The 24,994-nt window shown below is 44.2% G+C and overlaps 1 protein-coding gene across 4 annotated transcripts in view; it reads right to left on the bottom strand.

Annotated features, from left to right (window-relative positions):
• SLC9A9 (solute carrier family 9 member A9) overlaps positions 1 to 24,994 on the bottom strand; it is a 690,054-nt gene that overhangs the window by 405,611 nt on the left and 259,449 nt on the right. The gene's annotated exons all lie outside the window — the stretch shown is intronic.

Consider the following 24,994-nt stretch of genomic DNA (forward strand, 5'->3'; position numbering starts at 1 on the left):
CAAACAGAAACAAATATTGACCATCTACATAATTTAACCTAAGTATGACATATAAAAATAATTTATTTCATTTAATATTTTTTTCTGGCCTAGGAGTGCCTTGAAAAAAATTCTGATACTCTAGGGTGCCGAGATTCAAAAAAGTTTGGGAACCACTGCCATATACTATATAATTTAACCAGACCAAGACTGTTCCATGAATTATCTGTCAAGATTTACAGGAGGATAAAAAGATAAATCATCAATACAGGACATTTTTATTTAGACCCTGATTGTCTACCTTTAATTCGTTTATTAAACAACTAGCAGTAACTCAGTGGTTCTTCCATCTTCTAATTCTGCATGCTAAATCAGTAAACAGCTGCCCCTATACACTCCAATTTACAGTTGGATGGTATCACACTTATACATACCTCACATCTGTTTCAGGTAACCAGACAGGACAAGGGTACTACTCAAAGGTGCGTCTGTGTTGCAATGGGTAGATGGGGCATTTAGCAAGGCTTAATGGGAGATGTGTCAATCAGTGTAATGAGTGAAGTAGTTGACAAGTGGAGACGTTGCTCTTAGTAACCAATGAGATCCTACATATTATTTCAGAAAATTTAATTGAGAAAGCTCATTGGTTGCCATGGGCAACTTCTCCACTTTTTAGTTCACTCTTTACAGTGTTTGATGTAGCACTGGCCATATAACATACTGTAGCAGTGAACTCACATTCAGTTTTAGCGAAGCATTACATCTAATGATTTATCATCAACTTGCGGTGATGCGATTTACAGTATAGCGTGTCGCCTGTATAACATGCCTGATTGCCACACCCACTGTCGCTGGTAAGTATTGAAGTATTGATGCTAGGTTGTGGGAGATTTGGCAGGCTTTCTAGAACCCAGGAAACTCTCCCTCTAATACTCCATTCACACCAGAAGCAAATTACTGGGTTAAAGCTTTTCAGCTTCAGGGAGATGACAAGGGAGTGAATGAGAATTTTGGGCGCGTCAGTGGAGAAGAATGGTCTGATGCGCGAGATGTTGCGGAGGTGAAAGCGGCAAGACTTTGAGAGAGCACAAATGTGGGGGGTGAATGAGAGGGAGGAGTCAATGCCGACACCGAGGCAGCGCGTTTGGTCGGTGGAGGTAATCTCGGTTTCACAAATGCTGATGGAGATAGTTGGCGAAGAGGGGATGTTAGGGGGATGAAATATTAGAATTCAGTTTTAGCCATGTTTAGTTTCAGGAAGCGTTGGGTCATCCAGGCTGAGATGGCCGTGAGGCATTCGGAGACCTTGGACAGGAGTGATGGGGATAGATCGGGGGAGGAGGGATAGATTAGGGTATCATCAGCATAAAGGTGGTAATGGAAGCCATAGGAGCTGATGAGGGTGCCCAGAGAGGTGGTGTAGAGGGAGAAGAGGAGAGGGCCAAGGACTGACCCTTGGGGAACACCGACTGGCTGCAGGGTAGTAGAAGAGGAGGAGCTCGGAGACGGAGAAGGAGCGATCGGAGAGGTATGACGTGAACCAGGAGAAGACCGTGCCAGATGTGCGGAGGGTCCTCAGCGGCTCCCCCTCCTTCCCTTACCCGGCTGCTGGCTGTTACCCACCTGCTGGCTGTTGGGCATGGTTCCACCTCCTCCTCCCTGCACCCGGAAGGGGATGTAGGTGCTAGGGAGGAGGAGGAGGCCACTGGTCCGGCCAGCACAGCATTGTGCTGCCCGGACAAAAGTGAGGGGGGTTCGGCAGGAAGTCGTCCCGGGGCATCAGGTGTCCTTCAGGGCGCCGGGGGTCTGTGCGGGATGCCGGGGGGTCGCGGTAGGAAGTCCATAGGCTTCTATGGGGTATCTATTTCTGGAGATACCCCCCGCAGCGAAAACTCGGCATGCAGGTTTTCCTGCATATGAAATTGCTGGAAAAACCCCGGTAACAAGGTTTTTAACCCATTTTCAATTTAGTGCATCCGCCCATGGACAATTATATGTTGCATGTTCTAGAGTCTGCAATCCAAACAATCTCTATATCTGAACCGACAATGGAACAACAAAAATTATTGTATACCCACAAGCATTGTAAAATTAAACATATTACAAATGTGCGCTCTTTTCTTTCTTTTCCATTTAACCAGACTGAGCCACAGCAACGTGTGGCCAAGTACAGCTAGTTTGTGTATATTCCTCTATACGCAGTGAGGGGGCACTGTACACATCAGTGGCAGGAGAGGGGGATTTCTGGTGGTTTCAGAAGTGCTAGACAAGCACTTAGCAGAAATGATAGAGACACGTGACCACATCCCCTTTCTATACCTTTTTCCTTTGCCAGCTTGGCAATATTGTCAGGTATTCATTATTCCACCAATCCACAACACCGCAATTACAAGCATGTTAAAATATATCAGATGATTTTAATCATTTATGGGTTGGAATTGATAAATTGAGGATTTCCAGAATGTGTGATTTCCCAAATTCCCCAGGCTTTGTCAGAACAGGAAATTGCCCCAGTAGACACAATATATGGGTCCCATAAGACAGAGGATACTTTAGCTACATGTTAGATCTTACATTGCTGTGTCCTCCCAGTGTACAGATGGTTACAGTGGCTGCTGAGTGACAGACACCCTCTGATCTGAATATCCAGGATACACCATAACTGGGAAAGTCAAATGTTCAACTTTGTCAAGACAGCAATTGTCTGAAGACAAGTAAAGGGCACAGAAGAATGTTAATGAACAAAAATGAGCACACACTGCCATTACAACGAGCAGCTTTCTAAGGAAACCGACATAAAAGAGATGTATGTATTGTTCCCTAAAGAGGATCCATTAGTTATGCTTGACTTGACTTGTCCAGATTGCTGAGATTGTAGCTCCAGCATCAATTCTAGTTCTTCAGCAGAAAATATATGAACAAGAACAGCTGAAACATCCTCGTAATCGGCCTCAGCGCAATCCACACAATACTCATGACTCAGAAAACTTCCAGAAGAGCAGATGTTAAACGGTTGCCTAAATACCATAAACAAGCAGGGAGTTGACGTATCAGCTTGGCAAGGTTTGTGGATTATCTGAGGACTCTTTAAATATGAATGTTAACAGGAAAAGTGGGACAGCTTTACCATTAAAGTTCATTTAGTAAGCTAGACGTACTTCATCAGGACTCACAGTTATTGCAGCCATTGATGAAATCATATGCTGCACCTCTGCTGGCAATATGTTTTACACAATATGGTTTCTTATAAACTATTTATAACTAAATTTTAAAATACAAAGCAAAAAGAAAAGCAAACCATCAGCTTAAGGTATGATAGGATCATTTAATTACCTAATGTAGTTATCTCCTCTGTTGCACCTTAATACCATTTCATAATTTGAATTGAGTGGGGAATAACATGAAAGGAATGGGAATTTTTACTTCTGCTATTGCACCAGTCTGATAATTATTATTAGTACAGGATGAGTATCCCGTATCCGTATATACGTTATCCGAATTATTCCAAAAAACGTTGTTTTTTTGGAATAGCTCGATTTTTTTCTTATTTTTTTCCCTCTGACCCTTTTTTATACTTACCTAGTACCCTGGCGTCCATGGAAGGCCTTCAGCTTCCTCTCCGGCATCTGCAGCGGTCCCAGGAGTGCATTGCACGAGTACCCGGGCGCGCCGGTGACGTCACCGGCGCGCCTGGGAACTCGCGCAATGCACTACTGGGACCACTGGAGACGCCGGAGATGAAGCTGAAGGCCTGCCGTGGACTCCGGAGGACTCCATGGACACCGAGGGACCACCAGGGACCCACCAGGGAACAGGTAAGTATGTAAAACAAAATATATTCCAAAAAAAGTAAAAATACCTTAATCGGAATGCTCGTGGTCCCGAGCATTTTGGATAAGGGATACTCAACCTGTAGTATTATAATTATATTTTATTTATAAACACTCCACTAATGTTTTGCAGCGCCGTACAAAGGGTGAACAATAGTACAGTACAGGGAGACAGAACTTAACATTACAGTAAATAAATCAGTGGTCGAAGTTAACAAAAATAGAGTATAGGTAACAAAGAGCATCACAATTCAATACTTAGGGAGTCATTCTGATTCACTCGGAAAGGCACAATCACTCTCTAGTGGACAAAACCATATGTGCTGCAGGTGGGGCTGATGTAACATGTGCAGAGAGAGTTAGATTTGGGTGGGGGTGTACTTCAAACTGATATTTATATTGCAGTGTAACAATTAAGCAGCCAGTGTTTACTCTGCACAGAAACAATAAAACACCTAAATCTAACTCTCTGCACATGTTACATATGCCCCACCTGCAGTGCATATGGTTTTGTCCATTAGAGAGTGATTGTGCCTTTCCGAGTGAATCAGAATAACCCCCCATAGTACAGCTTAGATGTGAGTAGCAAAGAAGTAATCAACGTACTACTAGGGGCAGGCGGCCATAAATAGAGATGAGCCACAGCCATCTGGAGAGTATGTGGACAAGGATGGTCCCTGAGTAGGGGAGAGCTGTAAGTGAAATATGAGAAGAGGGGTTTGAAAACAGGAGGGAAGAGGGCCCTGCTCAGAGGAGCTAACAATCTAGGGGACAGACAGATCAAATGAAGTGCAGCTAGTGGGAGTGGCTTAAGCAGGATGTAAGCAAGCAGCGATGGTCAAGGCATGAGACAGGGGGGTGGAGGAGCAGTCTCAGGACTAGGTTACGCAGCAAAAGGGTATGATTTATTTATATATATATATATATATATATATATTTAGTACATGACGTCATGTGGTTTCCATAAGTTATAAAGTGGCCTATTCAGCAAGCAAATGTCTACTGAATTCATGCAGGAATGATCATTTCTGCATAATTTAGCTATCCCCGCTATTAAGGGTTAATGGAGTATATAACAATTATCTTCTCTGTTAATATCCCTAGGAAGATTGAAACTGCGCTGACGTAGCCAGTATATAACACAGAGTGACTGATGTAAAGATCAACAGTTAAAGTTATTCATTGTTATTGGTACACAGGATTCAGAATACTTATTATCACATTATCCCAAATTAGCAGTGGCACTCTTAAAAATACAAACATCATTATTAAAATCCAGTGGATTTTAAATTAAACAAATGTTGCAAAAGTCACCGTGTAAAACAGGTCAATAATAGTTACAGTGTAGCAAATTTGTATCAAGATAAATCAAAGGATCCAGATTAAAAGTCTACAGTGCCTAGATAGACAATCAATAGGTCGACCCCAAAAGGCCAACAGGCAAAAGGTTGACATGAACGAGGTCAATACTGTCAAAAGGTCAATGTGAAAAAAGGTTGTCACATGATTAGCTCAAATTAGGTTTTCTGTTTTATTTTTATTTTTTTGTGGGAAATGTCAACACCTGGACCCCTAATTAGTGTAGAATGTGGCTCACTTTGTTTGCTAGGTTTTGAGCCAGGTTCCTTGCTCTGCTACCACTGCTCTCAGAACACTTTACTGGACCCAATCAGAGTCCACGTGGAAGGTAAAGTATGAAAAACTGAAGAAAAAAATAATGAAAAACTTTTGTTGACATTTTGATGTGGTGCCCTTTAGTCAATGCTAACCACATGCTTTTTGACCATATAAATATGGCTGATTAGCAGCACCTGTAACTTCCTGGTATATGTGTGTCCCGGGCAGGAGGTCATTGGTTCCAATGCTGAAATGTGGCTGGGTGATAGGCCAGTGATGCTGTAACCTTGCTTGCCAAGATATAACAGTTCTGACAGTTTAGCACTCCTCTAGAACATCCAACTATAGCTTTTGTAGAGGCGAAAGATAAGTCTTAATGTACAATTTAATTGTACAATAATTAGAATGCCATAGTAAGACTGAGTGACTGACTTTTGAGGCAATCTTAATAGTTGTGGCATCCCCTTAGAGCTTTTTGTAAGATTGTCAATACCTCAGTTTTCTAACCACTGCAGATCTAGCCTGATGTCTCTAGAGTCTGGCACTTGGTGCGATTATTCCAGTTAATACTTCTACAATATCCCACTGTAGAGATCAAGCAATTGCACATATATTCCCAGCTGGTGTGAGAGTAAACGTGGGGCTTCCCCATAGTAAATGGCATCTGCTGTGGCATCAACACATCTCTTTTGAGAACACTATTTGACAAAAGGATTATTAGTATTATCTAATTATAAAAATGTTCTTCTACAGTATAGCGCCTGCACCCTCTGTCATGCTTTACAATTAGAAAAACGATAATAAAACTAGACTAAGTAATAGCAGACAGAGGTCAGAGGGCCCTGCTCTAACGGTCACAATATAAAGGCAATTAGGAGTTGCAAACAAGAGTTTGAGCGTTGCATATTGCAGATCGGATCCAGCCAGATTTCATACAGTAGGTAAAAAGTGCTTGGAGAGCTATACATCCAGTCATACAGCAATGCTGGCCTGGGGTCAGGCGGTTGATGAAATAAATCCGAACAGAGTGGAGCTAACCAGGAAGAATAGCTTAAGGAGTCTAAGAGGCAGACTCTAAATTTGTCAAAGTTTTTTTTTTAGGGAATGTGGATAGATGAAAGTCCTAAAAGATAAATGAGAACATACTTCAGACGTGTGGATAAGAGATGCAGATTTTGTAGTTGATTTGGGGAATATTTTGAGACAAGTGAATACATGTATGTTGCATACAGTAGTCTTATGTTTGTATGTTAGTAGAAGTATTGTAGAGGCAAAAAATAAGACACATCAGAGCAGCAAAAGACACATGCTTTCAAAAGGTGCCCATAACCGGTACAATTTAACGGGTGCTATGCATGCTCCCGCACACATCACCTCGCACAGCACAAAAACTATTTGTAGTTTGAGCTGCTTTCAGCTAGTGTACACGGGCCAGCTTCATTGCCGGTGGCCATCACTCATCAGCTGGTATTACCAGCAGGTGATCAATGGGGTGGTGAACAGCTTTCCATAGAGTCCTGCTATGGAAAGTTGTCCAACTTGGGAAAAATTGCGATACTTGTGTAGTTTCATGGCAGCAGATACGTAGTCAGCGTAGTGTCCCTGTCAGAATAAGCATAGTGTTCCCATGGCCAGCGAAGTTAGCGTAGTCACCGTCCCTGTCATAATCAGCGTCCCGCAGAGTGGCTAGCCGGAGCTTACGTAGTTAGCGTAGTCAGTCAGCGTTACGCAGTTAGTGTGCAGTCAGCATTGTCAGTATGTTCGCAGCTAGCCGGAGCTTATGTAGTTAGCGTAGTCAGTCAGCATTACACAGTTAGCATATACAGTCAGCATTCTGTCACCACTTATTACATTGTGTCAGTTATGGCTGCCGAAGCATTAACAATCTTTAACTTGCCGCAGACGTAGGAGTCGTCGGTGGAGTTTTTACAACACCACCACTTGCTGCCAGAGACACAGACCTGTGTCAACGGGCGTCATATGAGGCTTAATGTAAAGGAGCAGATGTGGCGCTGCCACATAAGAACCTGCAGCAAGAAGGTCAGTCTCTGGGCCGCACAATGGATTCGCGGATGTCACCTGACATTTATGACCCTTCTGCGCTTCATATTTTCTTGGTCGGAGGAGCTGACAAGCAGTAAATTTTGTGATTCCAAAAAAACAGCAGGATGCGGGAGGTGTGTACCCTCAATTTGATGTCGCAGCCCCAACACCGGATTGGCGGACCTGGCAAAATTGTTGAGGTAGATGAAAGTTTATTTGTCCAGCGCAAAAATTATATTGGACGCGTCCTGCCTCAGCAGTGGCTCTTTGGTGGCATATCCTGCGAGACAGGTGAATGTTTCATAACACCAGTGGCCAGCCGTGATTGCCAGCACCCTGATGTCCGCCATCCAGATGCATATTGATCAGGGTACCACCATATACTCAGACTTTTGGCACATGTACAACACACAACTTGAGCAGACGGGGTACCATCATGCGCACATTTTACATACACTAACTCTGGTCCCAACGGCTGACAAACTATCCGACACAAATGTTGACGCAGCTGCATTTGAAGTGAAAGCAGAAAGTGAAAAATGACTGTTTTTATAGTTTCTAGGACTTGTTCATTGTTTTTTTTTCTTCTTTATTGTTCACTAAAATCCAGTTGCCAGTTCACTCATGTCGTTATTACTGTTTTAGATGTATCATATGCCAGGTGTGAATGTTCTCTTTATGCATATTGATCCGGGTACCACCATATACTCAGACTTTTGGCACGCGTGCAACACACAACTTGAGCAGACGGGGTACCATCATGCGCGCATTTTACATGCAATAACTCTGGTCCCAACGGCCGACAAACTATCCGACACAAATTTTGATGCAGCTGCATTTGAAGTGAAAGCAGAAAGTGAAGAATGACTGTTTTTAGAGTTTCTAGGACCGGGCTGGCGTGGATAGTGGGGGTTTGAAAAGGAGGCATTTGGTAGTATGTAACATGGAGCACTGGCAAATGCGTCCTTTATTGTGCACGAGATGCATATGCGCCCAAACCCCTAACCCTGTCCCCCTGAAGCGGACACGGGCAGGGTTGCCGTACCCTGGCGCAAGAATTACTTAGACGCACAAGCGTGCGAGACGCTTGTGCGTCTCATGCAGATGGAACGCCTCTCCGCCGGTGTCCGCCAGCGCAGGGGATCTGGCGGTTACCGGCGCTGTGGGCAAAATTGACCAGTGTGTATGGGCCTTTAGTTGCAGTACAGATTTGGACACATATGGGTATATATACTCAGATGGTAGTTCTATTGAAAATGGGATGTTGCCCATAGCAATCAATCAGATTCTACTAATTTATTTAGCACCTTCTTAAATTTATAGATATAATCTGATTGGACAACATCCCGTCTGCAATAGAACACCCATCTTAGTAAATTGATCCCATAGCATCAGAACAGTAAGTGGCATTCCTGGATGATTACTGGTAGGTAAGGAGGGGCTACAATTCTCAAAAATCAAATGCATTTTTTAAATGATAATATTTACACCAGGTAGAAGGACTTTGTAGCAGCATTAGCAAAAAGATGCAGCCACATATGACTAGACTAGACAAGGACAATGTCCTGCAGACAGGGACATAATAGGGCACTGAAATATCCCGAGAGTCTAATTGTCAAATGTGTCACAGAGGCTCGAATGAGAAGGGGCGTGGCCACAATGCGCATGGGAGTAGCATTGTCGCGTGCCACTGTGTCTCTGTTTGCTGGCCTCCCAAGTAGAGCACCAGGAGGTTGCAATTTCCCATTTCCCATTGCCGCTGGGCCCTGGTAAAAAGGGGTGTGGCCAACAGTAGGGGATATGGCCAATGCTAGGAGGCGTGGTCAACAGTAGGAGGCATGGTCACACAAAAATAAATAAATACATTTTCTGGTGGTGCGGACTGTGTGCCAGCAGCCCACTGTCCGGTGGGTAAGACACTAGCTTAGGGAGAGAAGGGACAGACTGCAGCTGCCTCTCTCCCCTGCTTACCACACAGCACTGAGCTGCATGTGCTGAGCAGGGAAGAGAGGCTGTCCTCTGTACTCCTACTACCCTGCTCTCTGCAGAGGGGAAGTGGAGCGCAAGCCTGGGTAAAAAGTACCCACTCCACCCCCCCTCTCGATGGCACTGCTGTCAACCATTCTTTGCGACCATGATAAATACACACTGGGATGATAATTGCCCAACCCTGTATGTATCGCATTGTGTACAACTCTGGATTAGACCCAGTGGGTGGTATTCAATTGTTATATCATGCCCGATTTCAAGTCTAAAATGATAGAACGTAGGGCTATATTCCATTGATGTATTTTTTGCGCATATCACGCTCATTATAGGCAGGATTAGCAACGCTTTCGTGCATTTCAGCTCACGGGGTAGCAACATGAAATGCTGGTGTGAAACAATTGAATATCGCGCAGACCACAGACATCAGACCAGAGGGAAAGTGCTGGGATACGCTCAGTTACAGCCCACACCTACACATGCATAAATATTCATCTTATAAATGAAAATGTTAGCTATGCAGGCTGGGTATTGAAAAAATGAAAGCTCCTGCTTGACTGATTATTGCTAAATGAATACCTCTCTAGTAACTTATAAAAGCCGATAAAAGCGCTTGAAAGGTCAAATACTTAACTCACCATCAATCGTTACTTTTCTTAGACACATGAAAATGAGTTTTTTCTTGTTATCCATAACAACATAATTACTAAGAATTAACCTTGAAGAAGCTATGAGAAATGAGAACATTCCGACGTGAATTCTTTCACAGAAAATATGCATTTATTCAAATAGAAAAATGCAATATAAACAAATACTTTGCAAGTTATCACTGTGGGGCTCATGTGCAGTTGTGTGATAATGCAATTTGATCCCTTTTCTCTTTATGATTTTCAACTGTGCATCACTATGCTTCCTTGCAGTGGCGTAGCTACAGGGGTCGCAGCGGTCGCACCTGCAACCGGGCCCCTGAGCCAGGGGGGCCGATGGCAGCAGGTCCCCCTCTGGATGGGCCGCGGACCACAAGACCAGTGGCGTTACTAGCCAGGTGCGGGGGGTGCGGGCCGCACCGGGTGTCACCAGTCTCTGGGGTGACACCCAGAGCTCTGAGTTGGCCAGTGTTATCTGTCCCGTCCCTGGCTGTCAGTCACTCTCAGTGTGCGACTGCGGCGGCGCACAGACCGGGAGGGGGGGGGGACTACAAGTCTCAGCATGCAACACACTCACTCAGCATGATGTCAGTTGAGCACCCGGGCCGCACCGCACACACAGGGGGAGAGGGGGGCGGGTCGGCATAGCATGATGCGCACTGCGCATCATGCTATGCCGACCCGCCCCCCTCTCCCCCTGCTGTGTGTGCGGTGCGGTGCGGCCCGGGCGCATTGCTAAGGGAGGCTGGGCGGCTGGCGGCCGATTGTGGGGATTGGCCACCCCAGGGGACGGAGGGAGGGACCACCTTGTTTGGGCGCGCAGGCAGCCTGTGACGTCACTCGAAGGGGAGGGGGGGCGCTGGATGATGCAGGATAGATGGAGTCAGTAGAGCAGTACTAAGGTAATCAGTGGTCAGTAGAGGTAGATTAGGGAAAGCAGGGGTCAGTAGAAGAGTACTGGTGGAAGTATTGGCCAGTATATGATGCTGGATAGAAGGGATCAGTAAAGGAGGACTAAGGGAAGCAGTGGTCACTGCAGCAGGTGAGGCTTCTGGCACTGTGGGGGCATACAGTATGATATCAGTGTCTGTCTGGCACTATGGGGCATATGTGAGTGTAATGGCCCAATGGGCATCATGGTGTCGGGTATATGTCTGGCACTGTGTGGGGGGCATATCATATCTGGCACTGTGGGGCGGGGGCATACAGTATCAGTGTCTGGCACTATGGGGGCATATGTGAGTGTAATGGGCATCATGGTGTTGGGTATATGTCTGGCACTTTGGGGGCATATCTGGCACTGTGGGGCCGGGGCACACAATATCAATGTCTGGCACTATGGGGGCATAGGTGAGTGTAATGGGCATCATGGTGTGGGGTGTAATGGGCAGCATTATGGTATGGGGAGTATTGTGTATTAAATAATTACCATCACAGTGTGCGGCGTAATGGGCATCATGGTGTGCGGTGTAATGGGCATCACGGTGTGCAGCGTATTGTGTAATTGGCATCAGGGTGTGTGGTGTAATGGGCATCATGGTGTGCAGCGTATTGTGTAATTGACATAACGGTGTGCAGCGTAATGGGCATCATGGTGTGCGGTGTAATGGGCATCACGGTGTGGGGCTTATTGTGTAATTGGCATCACTGTGCGGCGAGATTTTAATTTTGTTGTATGTAGGGGGGCCCCAAGCTGACCGTTCGCACCAGGGCCCATGAACCTTTAGCTACGCCCCTGCTTCCTTGGTCAGGTTATCTGAGCCTCCTTGCGCCAAACATGATTGGACAGGAGTAGGTGGGAGGGATGTAAGCATGGCCAAAGTACAATAAAGACATGGTCATGGGAAAGCGGACCAAAAGGAACATGCGTGTTTGCCTGTCTGGAGGCGGAACACTTGCGGGGTTTCTCCTGGTACAAAATGAAACTAATGATGATGATAACTTGGAGTTGCTTCTGATTAATTGAATGCCTCTGAATCCCTCACGGTACAGTAATACGGTAGAGTATTACAGCAATACTATCTACAGTATTATACTCTCTATACATTGAAATGCTGAGTTGAACCCAGGACTTTGTATAGGGTTCCAAACTGAGTGTAACCTGGCTGAGACACCTTTTAGAGTGCTGACAGGACCCGGCTTGTTGCTGGGTTGTGACCTCATCGCACAAGTCAAATGAGCAGTGACAGTGCTAGGAGATGAGGTAATCTCTAAAACTGGGTACACACCTAAAGATTTATCTGTCCAATCTGTTTGTTAGGGACAAAAATCAAGTAATATATGGGCACAACTGCATTATTACACCACACGCAGAAAATATCATATTTCCATCCAGAATCACCAGCTTCCTGTCAATCAAACTGAGACTACTGCGACCAAACTGCAAGTACATAAGGTGCCCATACACTGTGCGAGGGTGCTGTGCGATGCGCACTTCCGCGGGCATCTTATCGCACAGCACAAGTCTATGCAGCCTGTGCGTTTTGAACTAGCTTTGAATCGCATTACATGCTATTTGTATGCAAGCGATGCAATCTATACCACTTTCACATCACAGACACGTTTTAAAAACCGGTATTTTAAAACGGTAATTAAAACGGGTCAGAGCCTTAATAGTGCCTCAGATTACCGTTTTAAATACCGGTTAAGTGTCATTCACATTGCAGTTGAAACGTTTCATTCAGAACACGTTTCAAGGCAGAGTGTGACCATTGCCTGTCATTAAAAATGGCCCTTTTGTTCAGTGCATACTGGCCCACACCTATGACGTTTTAACAGCATAAAAAGGAGGGGGTGGGGGCTGCTCTGATCAGTGCAGCAATCATGGCGGACAGAGCACATGTCTCTGCTGTATTTGTGATAACATCTGCTGTACTGCTGCTTGATTCAGCCTGTGAGAGGCTGTTGCAGCTCCTGACATTGTGCTGCTTGCTTAACCGCAGATTGAGGAGGAGGAGGAGACTGCATTACTTGACAGAGAGTCAGAGGAACTTGCAGAATTATTTGCACGATACAAACCTATCGCAGCGAGAACACCACCGCAGGAGGCGGTCTTATTTAGCTGCGATGATGCAGACCATCATACGGGTCAGTGTGTCGACCGAGCGAAGTTTATGGTCGCATCAACGTCCAAGCGGTGAAGTCTTTATGCGAAGTGTGATGAACTTTGAAGATGTGCAGTGGAAGGCGCACTTCAGAATGTCGCGTGACACATTCATATATCTTCTGGACCTGCTGACACCATCCCTACGTCGATCTGCAACCAATTTTCGGCGACCGATAGAGCCAAGCAGGAGGCTTGCAATAGCACTGTGGTGGTACGCCACTCCTGGCGAATATCGATCAATATCGTGTTTATTTGGAGTAGGCCTCTCTACAGTGTGCAATATTGTCCATGAAGTCACCCGTGCATTGCTGGACATCCTGTATGCTAGGTTTATTCACCTACCTCAAGGTGAACGGTTGGATGAGACCATTAATGGCTTTGTCTCTCGTGGATATCCCCAATGTGCCGGAGCTATAGATGGGACCCACATCCCGATAATTGCGCCTCATGATAGTGCGGTGGATTACCATAATCGCAAGGGCTGGCATTCCATAATATTACAGGCAGTCGTTGATCATAAGTATTGGTAAGAATGTTTTTGGGTGTTTCGGTGGTTGTGGAAGGGGTGAAATGTTTTTGGCCTCTGCTGACTGTCTGACTTGCCTATGGATCCTCTCCTTCCGGATGAATTTGCTCTGTTGGTGGAGGTCACTGGTAATGCTTGATTGCACTCACCTGTGTGGAGCAAAGTATTTCTTAATGTTTCCACACAGGTGATGGCAATTATCCATTACCAGGGAAGTGACGCAAATGTGAATATTCATCTGGAAGGAGAGTGTAGTTCGTCAAGCATTCCAAACATGTTTAAATTTACAATAAATCGTTGTTTCTTTATAGCTTCACTGATGTATTCATTGGGTGGCCCGGACGATCACATGATGCCCGTGTTCTAGCCAACTCGGACATATATCGTGTTGCTGAGGAGAAACAAGGCGGATGGCTTTTTCCTAGAGAGGTAAGTAAACTTGTACACTGCAAAGAAGAAAGGCAAAGGCTGTTCCGGAATATATATACATATATATATATATATATATATATATATATATATATATATATATATATATATATATATATATATATAGAGTTTCAGGTTCAAAGTGCGCCGCAGTATTATTGTCCTCAGCCGTGTGTTTGTTCTTCTTTGTTCGTAGTTTTACACACAGCTAATGACAATAATGTAGGGCATGAGGGGGCGGGGCTTAGTCAACAGCTACTTGGTTGCCAGTAATTAGGTTGACATACATTTTTCACGACCTGCGCATTGAATAGAAATGAGTTTCAAAACAGGTGATGGCAATCATTAATGTTCCTTATCACATAAGTCATCTTAACGTGTCCAAGCACTTGCCTATGTTAAGGCTCGCTGTTTGCTGTATTGGATCTAGCACAGTCTTGTCTGTATATGAGCAATGAAATGCAACTGTGACCTGTGCTAGAAACTAAACATCACACACCAACCCGGAAGGCAACAGCAATTGCCGTAACGGACAGTGTATATACATACCATGCCACTGTCCCTTACGGAAAAGTGTGATGCTGTGCATTTTCCAAATTACCTATAATGTCCCTTTTTTTCTTTCCTTTAGAAGTCAAAATTTGTCGATGGGATCGAAATTCCAGTGCATATAATTGGAGATGCAGCCTACCCCTTAAGACGATGGCTCATGAAGGGCTACACCCAACATGCTACATTGACCCAAACCCAAATTGAGTATTCTCACACCCTGAGCTCAGCGTGAATGGTAGTGGAGAATGCGTTTGGACGGCTGAAAGGACGATGGCGCTGTCTCATGAAGCGTAATGATGTTACCCTTGAAAATATCCCACAAATCGTTGCGGCCTGCTGTATCCTACACAATTTGTGTGAGTTCAAGAGGGAGGAATTCCTTCCTGAGTGGGCCAATGTGGACATGTCGTCCTATCCCGTACCTGACTGTGACTCTTACAACGGTGAACGTTCAGCCACAGCTAAGCAGATGAGGACAGCCATAGTTGCAAATATTGACGCTTTGCTGCATTGATTTTTGTTTACCATTCCTGTTTTCTGTATTTTGTATTTCAATAAAACTTTTCAAATGTTTACGTGCATTCAGTATTTGCAATGATGTGGAGACAATAAATTTTATAGTAGTAAATTAAATTTTTTATATAGTAACAATGTAGAAATCTGTGATTAACAGTAAAATCACATCTGAATAACAACTGGGTGAATATATAAAATGTAACACTGGCTTCAAACTGCAGTAATATGCACACCGAAAAACATCAATCAACTAACCCAAATGGGTCAAAATGGAATCCTGCGGTGGAGTTGTGTCATCATCCCGTGGAGGATGAATAGTTTCTGGTGGGGGGAGGGGGTGGGTTTGGGTAGGGTGGGAATGTGTATGCTGTACAGATTCAGGTAGGGGTTGGTGATGCGGTGGGTATGATGGTGGAGCGTGACTATATGGCGGAAACTGACTTTGGAAGGTAGGTGCCTGACTATGTTCATGCAATGAGGGTTGGCCGTAATGGGAGAAGTGTGGAGGGGGCATTGTGTGTGAGCGTTCTGGTACAGGCATAAAACGCTCTAAAGCTGAGACTATAAAGGATTGTAATTCTCTCCTTTCATTTCTCTCGTGCTGCCCCCCTGCACTGGAACAACCTCCCGCCACCCATCAGGCTATCTGATTCCCTTACCTCCTTCAAGCGCTCCCTCAAAACCCACTTTTTTCGACTAGCCTATCCCTCCTCCTAACCTCTTTTGATCCTCCTATCCTGCCTCCGTTCCCCTCCGTTCCTACTTATCCTATTGTATTTCGTTCGTCCACCCACCTATTTTTAGCATGTTAACTCTTATGAGCAGGGCCCTCCTTCCTCACGTACTCACCCTACCTCATTACCTCACCTGTGCTCCTGTCCTGTTCTTCCCTTCCTCTACTTCATCTTCGGTCTCCTTGACTATTTAGACACCTACTTCTGAACTGATGCTGATTTTAGTTCTACCAGCTATACCCCTATTTATACTGTATCTTTCTACACACCCTGTACGTTACCTTGTAATTTTTTTTTTTTTTTGTTGTTTGCTATGTACGGCGCTGCGGACACTTTGTGGCGCCTTATAAATAAACGTACTACTACTACTACTACTTTCGGCGACTGCGAATGCCTGCATTTCACGTTGTTGATTGACAGAGAAATCCTGCATCTGTCTTAATAAATGTAGCTGGAATTGCTGAGTTTGCCTTTCGCTGTTCTCTGTATCTTCATGTAACTGTGCGAGAAAGGCTTGGTTTAACTCCTGCTGAGCCGCCATACATCTATCAAGGCGCGCCTCCTCACGCTCTGCCATGGCAGCATCCATGGCGTCAAGTCGCTCTGCCAGCACTGTGGTCATCACCCTGGCCGCTTGCTCAGTACGATTTGGGCGGATTCTTCGTAGGGGAACATTGTATACTGCGGGCACAAAATGATGACACAGTTGACATAACAAATTTGTACAGCAATCAGATCTGAATAAAAGGTACAATATTAATGCTCGGCCAGCCCTGTCCAAACTGTGGCCTTTTGCATCCCTACATCTACATCTGCATCTACACAATACAGAAGTCCACCCTACACAATGGCTATTTGCTCATTTACTAAAAGCTTATCCAACAAAACCCAGGTTTTTTTTTTTTTTGGTATGGTTTGGATATGTGCCGACATGGTACGTGTCGACCTATACACCTGTTGACCTTCTGGTATGGCAGACATGATGGTGTAACAAACAAACAATACCAGTCCCCAAGGGCCTTGGTCGACACATGTAAAGTGGAGGATTTTAATATATTAAAAAACCTGATGACCCATTCACTTTGGGCATAACCCATGTCCACCGACTTAATGCATGTGTCGACTACTACCCATGTGAGCATCAACACTTGGTGAACTACAACACTATTAAACTTCCACTATGTCGACCCGATGATGTCGACCGAATGACTGACAATCATCTTTCTTGAACCAAGCAGTAATGAACAGTTGTACTTACAATTACCGCGTAGCGGAGTCGACTCCACGGGCACAACCGGAGGCTGCGATTCTTCCACAATTTCTGGAGTCTCAGGCACAATCGTTGGTGGAGGCGGGACTTGCTCATCATACATTGAGCTTGATGCCGGCGGTGACTGTATTGGCAGGACAGGTGCGGGTATGGGTGTTTGAGAAGAACACGGCTGAGATAATTCTGACGCTGTCAGTGTCGACTCAGACTGTGAGCATTGTGCGCCTGCTGCTTGGCTGTGTTGTACCGCTGCCATACTTGAACACAATGCCACCGGGCTGGCAAGTGCCGAATGACCAAAGGCTGCCATGCATTGCTCCATGTAACGCCAAGACATGCGAGCTGCACCACTGTGGTTACGGTTGTGGTCCATAACCTTGTGGAATTTTCGTTTAAGGGCCTTGACCTTATTAATAATTTGTGATGTGGTTCTGACATAGCCTGCAGCAGCCAACATGTCTGCAATGTTCTTATAAATTTGGGTGTCCTTCACTGTACCCGTTATTTGCCGTGCTATCTCCTCCTCACCTCTGATTCTCAGCAGCTCCCTCACCTCAGCATCGGTCCAATTAGACATCGTTTCCCAAAACACAGGTGTAATCACTTCAATTCAGTTCACAGCACTTTAAAAGCAGGTGTGCACGCTTCCAATTATCTCCCTACAGTTTACTTCCTGGTTCTGGGCAGTGACACCACGCAGGGGACAGCCTATCAGTGCTCTCTAGCTTGTGTTGTTTGCCTGAAATACCGTTTCAGACAAACTGTACACATTCACATTGCAGAAAAAACGGCAAGGAACCGTGTAGGACTCTGCTTTTTACACGGTTCGAAATGCCAGTTAACTTTAAACGGTAAATCGTCTGTGGTGCATTCACAGTGCAGGCTTAAACGTTTTAAAAAGGGAAAAAAACGGCAATATACCGTTTTAAAAGTGCGATGTGAAAGGGGTACTAGTTAAAAACTAATGGAAATACTGTTTAATACCGTGTATGGGCACCTATAGTGCTCAGGTATTGTGTCACTTTTTGTGGCTGCGCATGCAACTTGATAATCGGAAAAATTGCAAGCGATCAACTCCGAATCAGGCCCATAGTGAGCTACAGTTTCTGCTACTGTATACCTTAAAATGAAAAAAAAAATGGAGAGCAGAAGTTGTTGAAGAAAGTGCACTTCTTAGTAAAAAAAACACTTTTAGGGCTCTATATATTATTATGTGTGGACAGACCCTGAAAATCAAGATCCCTTATTGCTGCAATTAGTGGCAATAAGGAACCTTTCTGCTCCCAGATGGAACATTGGTGAGTCACTGGGACAGGGGCTCCAACAGGGGCCAATCACTGACCACATTGAAGTATTGCTATCACTTTATTTCCTTCTTAGCCCTCTCAGCCGTGGTACTGCACATGTGCTGATGGACGTCGGCACATGTACAAGCGAGCGTCTGGTATAAACTTATATAAAGCATGAAGAACATATTTTTCAGGCATAGTAGAATCTGAATTTGTACATGGATCAAGAAAATAATGAGAAAGTTGTATATAAAGTATATCTAGGTCAGTGGTTCCCAACACTGGTCCTCAAGTAGGAACAGGGTTGGGGCAACAGTGCACGTTTTCTATGTCTCCACACAGAATCACAGGTGAAATAATTAGCTCCACCTTTGGATAAAATGTGTATTAATAAAGAGTGCACCTGCCGGGTGACCTGGAAAATGTGAACTGATGGGGGTACTTGAGGACCAGGGTTGGGAACCACTGCTCTTGGCAGGAGAAAATAATGTTTCCCCCAAACCACACATAATTTTTATCCCAAAAATAACTATTTTTCCCACACTCAAGGGCCCTACAGTAACTTTTTTTTTAATCAAGTATTTTTGTTAATTTTGCAAATTTTCAAAGTTCAAAGAAAAAGGCAAACACGCACCAAAGAAACACTAACAAAAAAGGAATATAGAAAATAGTGAGCAAAAGAGCATATGCATGCATCAGCATCATGAAATGAGTGCAAAACAGTACATACATAAAAATATACCAGAAACAAATAAGAAGAAATGTCACTGAATCAAACATGATCACTGAAAGTATACATATTAATAATAATAATAATAATAATAATAATAATAATAATAAGGCGGCATGAGCTGACAGAGTAACCTAGGCAAATCATAAACCTAAGGAGCAGGTGGAAAGTTTTTTGAGGAACCATCAAATGCATACAGTAACAGGAGTTTTGAAACAAGACCATAATTTATTAAACTTAGAGATGCACTTTCTATTTTCAAAGACAGGCAGTGGCATTAAGGGGGTGGGGAGGGGGCATTTGTAGAAACTGGGGCATGTCGCCACCATTTTCAAGGAGGGGGACCAAGGTTCTCCATGTCACCATACAGACCTCCTGGTCTCCAAGCCCTTGCTTCCATTGGCCGGCAAGTCAAGCTGAGCCTTTCTCAGTTGGCTGTCTGCATGGAACAATGGCCCTCATTATGATTTGATTGGTCCCCTGCGCGTTCGCACAAGGGAGCGATGTTTTGAAAGTGCCTATAAGCATTTAGATCTGCGAGTGCTAGAAAAATCACCAGCAATCTGCGAATGGATGTTTGTGCAATACACCCATACGCACGCGTGCGGGGAGATTCGCAGTGCGGATGGCCGTTCATGCTGGAGGAGGCCGGCGTGTAGATGACCTGCAAAGTTGCGAGTCAACCAGAATGACCTCCAATATCTCCTGCATGCTCCTTCTAGAGATCAGATGGAAATGTAATGCTGCCTGCATGCGGCATTGAACTTTTCATCCATCTATGAATGAGGCCCTAAGTTCAAATGCATGTCTGCAAAATTTTGAGATTTGTAAATGTGATTGAATTTTTATGTATGTAATGCACATATTTTAATTTGTGGTGACCACCATAACAAATTATTATTATAATCTATATATTAATATAATTAAAATATTAACTGATTGGTCATGTTAATTGATACGTGGTGTGACTATATAAATTCAGCGCAGTGCTTCCACTACCCGTTTCATTTTGATTTGTACATGTGCCTTAGTATATACTAGCTTGGAGATTGGAATAAGGGACTTAGCCATTAATGGTTCTCGGTCATTGTAGTTACATAGGCTCCTAAATACAAGCAATTTGGATAATTGAGTGGGTTTGAGGACATGGCTAATAAACAGGTATTTGAATAAACAAGAGCATACAAAACACTTTATGATAACGTTACCCACATGCAGTGAAGAACCCTACAAAGAGAACGGATGTCCCCCCAAAATATACTAAACTAAAACCCATAGACACTGCACCAAAGACGAAAGCCTAGTCTCCACCCATAAAATAACTCATCTACTAGACATTGTAACAACACAGCTGTCTATCTCTTGGGATGCGTCCATGTCCATCTAATTGTCCCACCTGCAGTGCACATGGTTTTGTCCATTTGAGTAGGAATTTTCTTTTGCGAATGAACCGGAATAATGGCCAATGTGTGTAAGAGAGAAATATGAGGCTGATTCAGATCCCATTTGTTTGGGTCCGAATTCCCCTTATCCGATGGTGATCCGTTTATGCGCATGTGCAAACCCTGGGAGCTGTTCGCTCCAGAGGGGGGGGGGGGGCGGGGGCGGACAGGGGGCTGGAGCAGGGGAACACCCATTGTTTTCTGGGCTGCCCCTCGAAAATGCTGTGAGTTCCCCTGGGAACGCATGGGGCCGATGCCTGCTCAGGACGGGTGGCTGACATCACATGACTTCAGCAACCACCCCCTTTTCAGCAATCTTTGACAGTAATAAAAGTCAATTCTGATTTTTATTACCAAAGAGGAGAGAAATCATTTGATGGTCGGCGCATGCGAGGGGATGCGTTCTCATACACATCCTCTCACTAGCATGCTAGTGAGGGGATGTGGGTTTCAGAGGGGGGATGGGCATTCCACAGGGCGGAAGGCAGCACTGATCTGTTCACTGTATGCAGCCTAGCCAACAGGTCTGAATCAGGCATGTCATAAGAAAATCTGAATCAAGTGTCGTAAGCAAATCACGATGGCTGTTGGCCAGCCTGGTATAACATTACGATGAAAACACCAGTACTAAGATATGGCCATTCAGCTACTCCTGTTTCCTATCATGGAGAAAAAGAAAGAGAAGCAGCGCTGGTACTACAATGATGGAATACACAAACCTGATAATGGTTATGATGGTTTTATATATAAAAACATTTAAGATATACAATTACATAAAAAATGAAATATAATGAAATAAAGGGATAAAAAAAAAAGGGGGGGGGGAAATAAAATTCTCACTCTCAGGATGGACATAGATTTTTGAATCCAATGGCAGGTAAGTGCACTTGGCCCAATGGCTGGTACTCTGTTGGTAACTCCTCCAATTAGGGGGGAAAGGGTTGAGATCACAGGTCCTCACTATGACGCGGAATCTGGATATTTCTGCCGCTGGAGGGGTCTGTGAATGAAGGTTGATAGATGTCTGATTGGTCCTCTCTAGTTGAAACGGGGCTTCCAACCGCTGCAGGAGGAATATGCAATCTGTATTGTATCCAGATGGTGTAATTGGAATGGAAGAAACACTTTCCAGAGGGGGAAGAGGGGAGGCCTCAGTGGGTCCTCTAGATTTGGTCCCTGGATGGTATTGGGGAACCAAAATCTTGGTACAGGTGACTAAGTGGTGGGAGCACCTGGAGGTTCCACACTAGGCAATTAGTCCCAATTTATAGTGTCTCTTTTTTGGAATCATTGGGGTGTACCCCTAGCTGATGTTGGGGTATCAATGTCCCGGGTCAGATGGTTTTGAGGCACAGTAGCCAGGAATGTCCCACTTGGGGAATATTGGTAGCGGATCCTCTGAAACAGGTGGCTGGATGTTGAGAAGCTCACCTGGAGGTATTTCCAGAGAGGGTCCAAACGAATTTGGTGGGGGTATGGGGGTTCCCAAAATGGATGGCAGTGAGGAGCAGGGATCAATCAATCAGAGAGGTTGGGGGTCCAATACTGGAGGTCACTTCCAAACGCGTTTCACCACTTGCTGTGGCTTTTTCAAAAGGTGTTTCCTATCATATATGGGGTCAGTGAAGAATCGGTATGCCATTGTATTCTACTGGGTTCAGATATACTGTATAAAGGGGAAAAAACAGTAGAAAGGAACCATTTATTCATAGTCAAAGAAGGCTGCAGAGCCGATGCATCACTTGAAAAGATTTAATTAAGAAATTGAACTCTTTTTGCTTTCTCTTGAATACTTGATGAGGATTTCACAGCTGGACATGTTTCAGATGGAAGAAAATTGGCGGATTCCTGATGCAGATGATACCACTGACATAGTGATCATTAGCAATATTTTCTCACATAACACTTGATAAATTATTGAATTGTATGGATGCTTCTTTCATTTCAGCTCTCCCTGGCCATAATTACCCACAGAAATAAAAAAAAATATTGTGAGCATATCATATTACTGTTTAATAAAGGTTACTTCTGATATCTCTCTGGAAATGTTAATTAAACTTGGAAAAGTTGAAAAAACAACAAAAACCATTAGACATGCAAGGTATAACAGGAGACTCTTTACAAACCTATAAAATATGAAACTATGCCACTTACTACCAAAAGTAATTAAAGGAAGCACCAGACACCTATCTAAAGTGAAGACGAAGGAAAAAGATGCGGACGTGAGTTTTTCATGGTTTTTCTGATAAAAAACAACTTGTTCATACTTCAGCATCCGCCTTGTCATAGAGTTAGAATACAATAGCGTGCCATATGCAGCAAGGCATTGTGCCCAAAGTGTGGCAAGTGCAGCGAGCCATGCGAGGAAACATGGTACACTTACACGGTGTCAACAAAAAAACATGAAAAAATCACGTCGACCATTGTCAACCTTTTCAAGAATCAACCTTTTGACCATGGTGACCTTTTGACCCTGTCCAACATTAGTTATCAACCTTATGATTGTAGACCTAGACATCGTAGATCTAAAATAATGAACCCTGGGCAAATGGGGAGTGTGAGGGGGGAGGGGGGATGTATGAACCAGCGTTAAGTGCATATACTGAACTAAACGCTACTTACTGTATCTGTGGGATTTAACTTTTTTTAAATGTATTAACTGTGCAATTAACGTGCAGTAGGGGCAGTCCGCCGCTTGCTACTTGTCACCGCTGAACCATTGAATACCCTTCCTGTTTATGGCATGGGCGATGTGTGACTGCCTGTCAGGCATATATCGCTCATTAAAGCTGCTGTTTCCACCTCACCAGCCCAGGGCTAGCGTTATCCTATCCTTGCAGCAGGGACAATGCTAAATCTGCTGCTGGCTCCAGGCAGCGCTTGAGATCTTGCATGACTAGTGAGATCTCGCGCTTGCCCAGAAAGACCAGTCGGGGTCTCCAGGGGAGAACACCGCCGGAGGGGGGATTTTGCACTCCTCCACTTCGCTGGACAACATGTTCATACATATTGTTGATGTCCCTCGTTAACAAGGGACTGTATTAAAGAACACCCTTTAATACAGTCCTTTTAACAGTCCTTTTTGCAGGTAGCCTTTTTTTTTGCCCCACGGGGTCAACTCTAGTACGATTTCTAATGATTTAATGTAGTCTTCAACTGCAAAGCACTGAGATGAATGGGATTAGAGAACATGGTAAAGTTACAATTTGCATCAACATGCATATAAAGCACATACAGTACATATAAACAGCTACTTTAGGCTTAACAGCGATTATGGCCAGCGTGTATGGACAGCAATGACCGCTGTCATCGCTGGGGGGAAAGCCGCTCAGTGCATACACACTGAGCCGCTTTTCCCCTGTCCGGCACTATGCAAAGCTGCCCACAAAGCCGGACATCTGCTGATAATACCAGCAGATTAGCGGCTTTCGCGGCGATGATGCGGGAGCGCGCATAACCGTTCATCACCCAGTGTGTGGGCCTTTATTGTACTTAAACTACACTATTATGTAGTCAAAGATGAAAAGATACTGACAGCAAATAGATCAAGATTTTATTGACCTCAGTATAATCCTGTACGTCATGTTAACTGATAAAAATTAAATGAAAGGCTCAACTTTTTTATGATCAATATAAAGCAAAAAATCATAGTTCTAGCTTTTATATTAGGCCACCCATTAAAAAACTCAATAGGAAGTCAAAGCATGGTCTATAGTGGTATTATAGAAGTCAATATTGTAGAACAGTGGTGTCAAACTCATGGCCCTCCAGCTGTTGTGGAAATATGCGTCCCAGCATGCCCTGCCACAGATTTTATATAATGGATGACTAAAACTGTGGCAGGGGATGCTGGGACGTGTAGTTCCACAACAGCTGGAGGGCCATGAGTTTGACACCACTGTTGTAGAATATAACTAAAATGATGTCATCCCAATAAATGAAACTGATAATAAAATGTAATCATATTATTAAATCTCTAATCATATTATAAATCCATAGGACCGTATTTAATTGATATATTGGGTGACATTCTATGGGATGAGATTTGCGTTTTTTGGCGTTAATTAGTCAACAAAATGGCGACATCGCATTTTTCCGTCAAATCGCCTATTTAATAGGGTGCGCTAAGGGACTGAAATCGCATTTTATGTGCGTTAACGCATGCGGACCAAAAGTGCGAAATTAATTCGCATTTTTATCGCATCCAGATGTTTTCGTATAGAAAAGTATACAACTCGCTTATTTAATGGGATGCGTTTTCGCAAATCGCACTTTTAAGGTGTCTAATAATCGCACTT

This window comes from Crinia signifera, chromosome 3, assembly GCF_055691185.1.
Source record: "Crinia signifera chromosome 3, ASM5569118v1, whole genome shotgun sequence".
Classification (NCBI taxonomy): domain Eukaryota; kingdom Metazoa; phylum Chordata; class Amphibia; order Anura; family Myobatrachidae; genus Crinia; species Crinia signifera.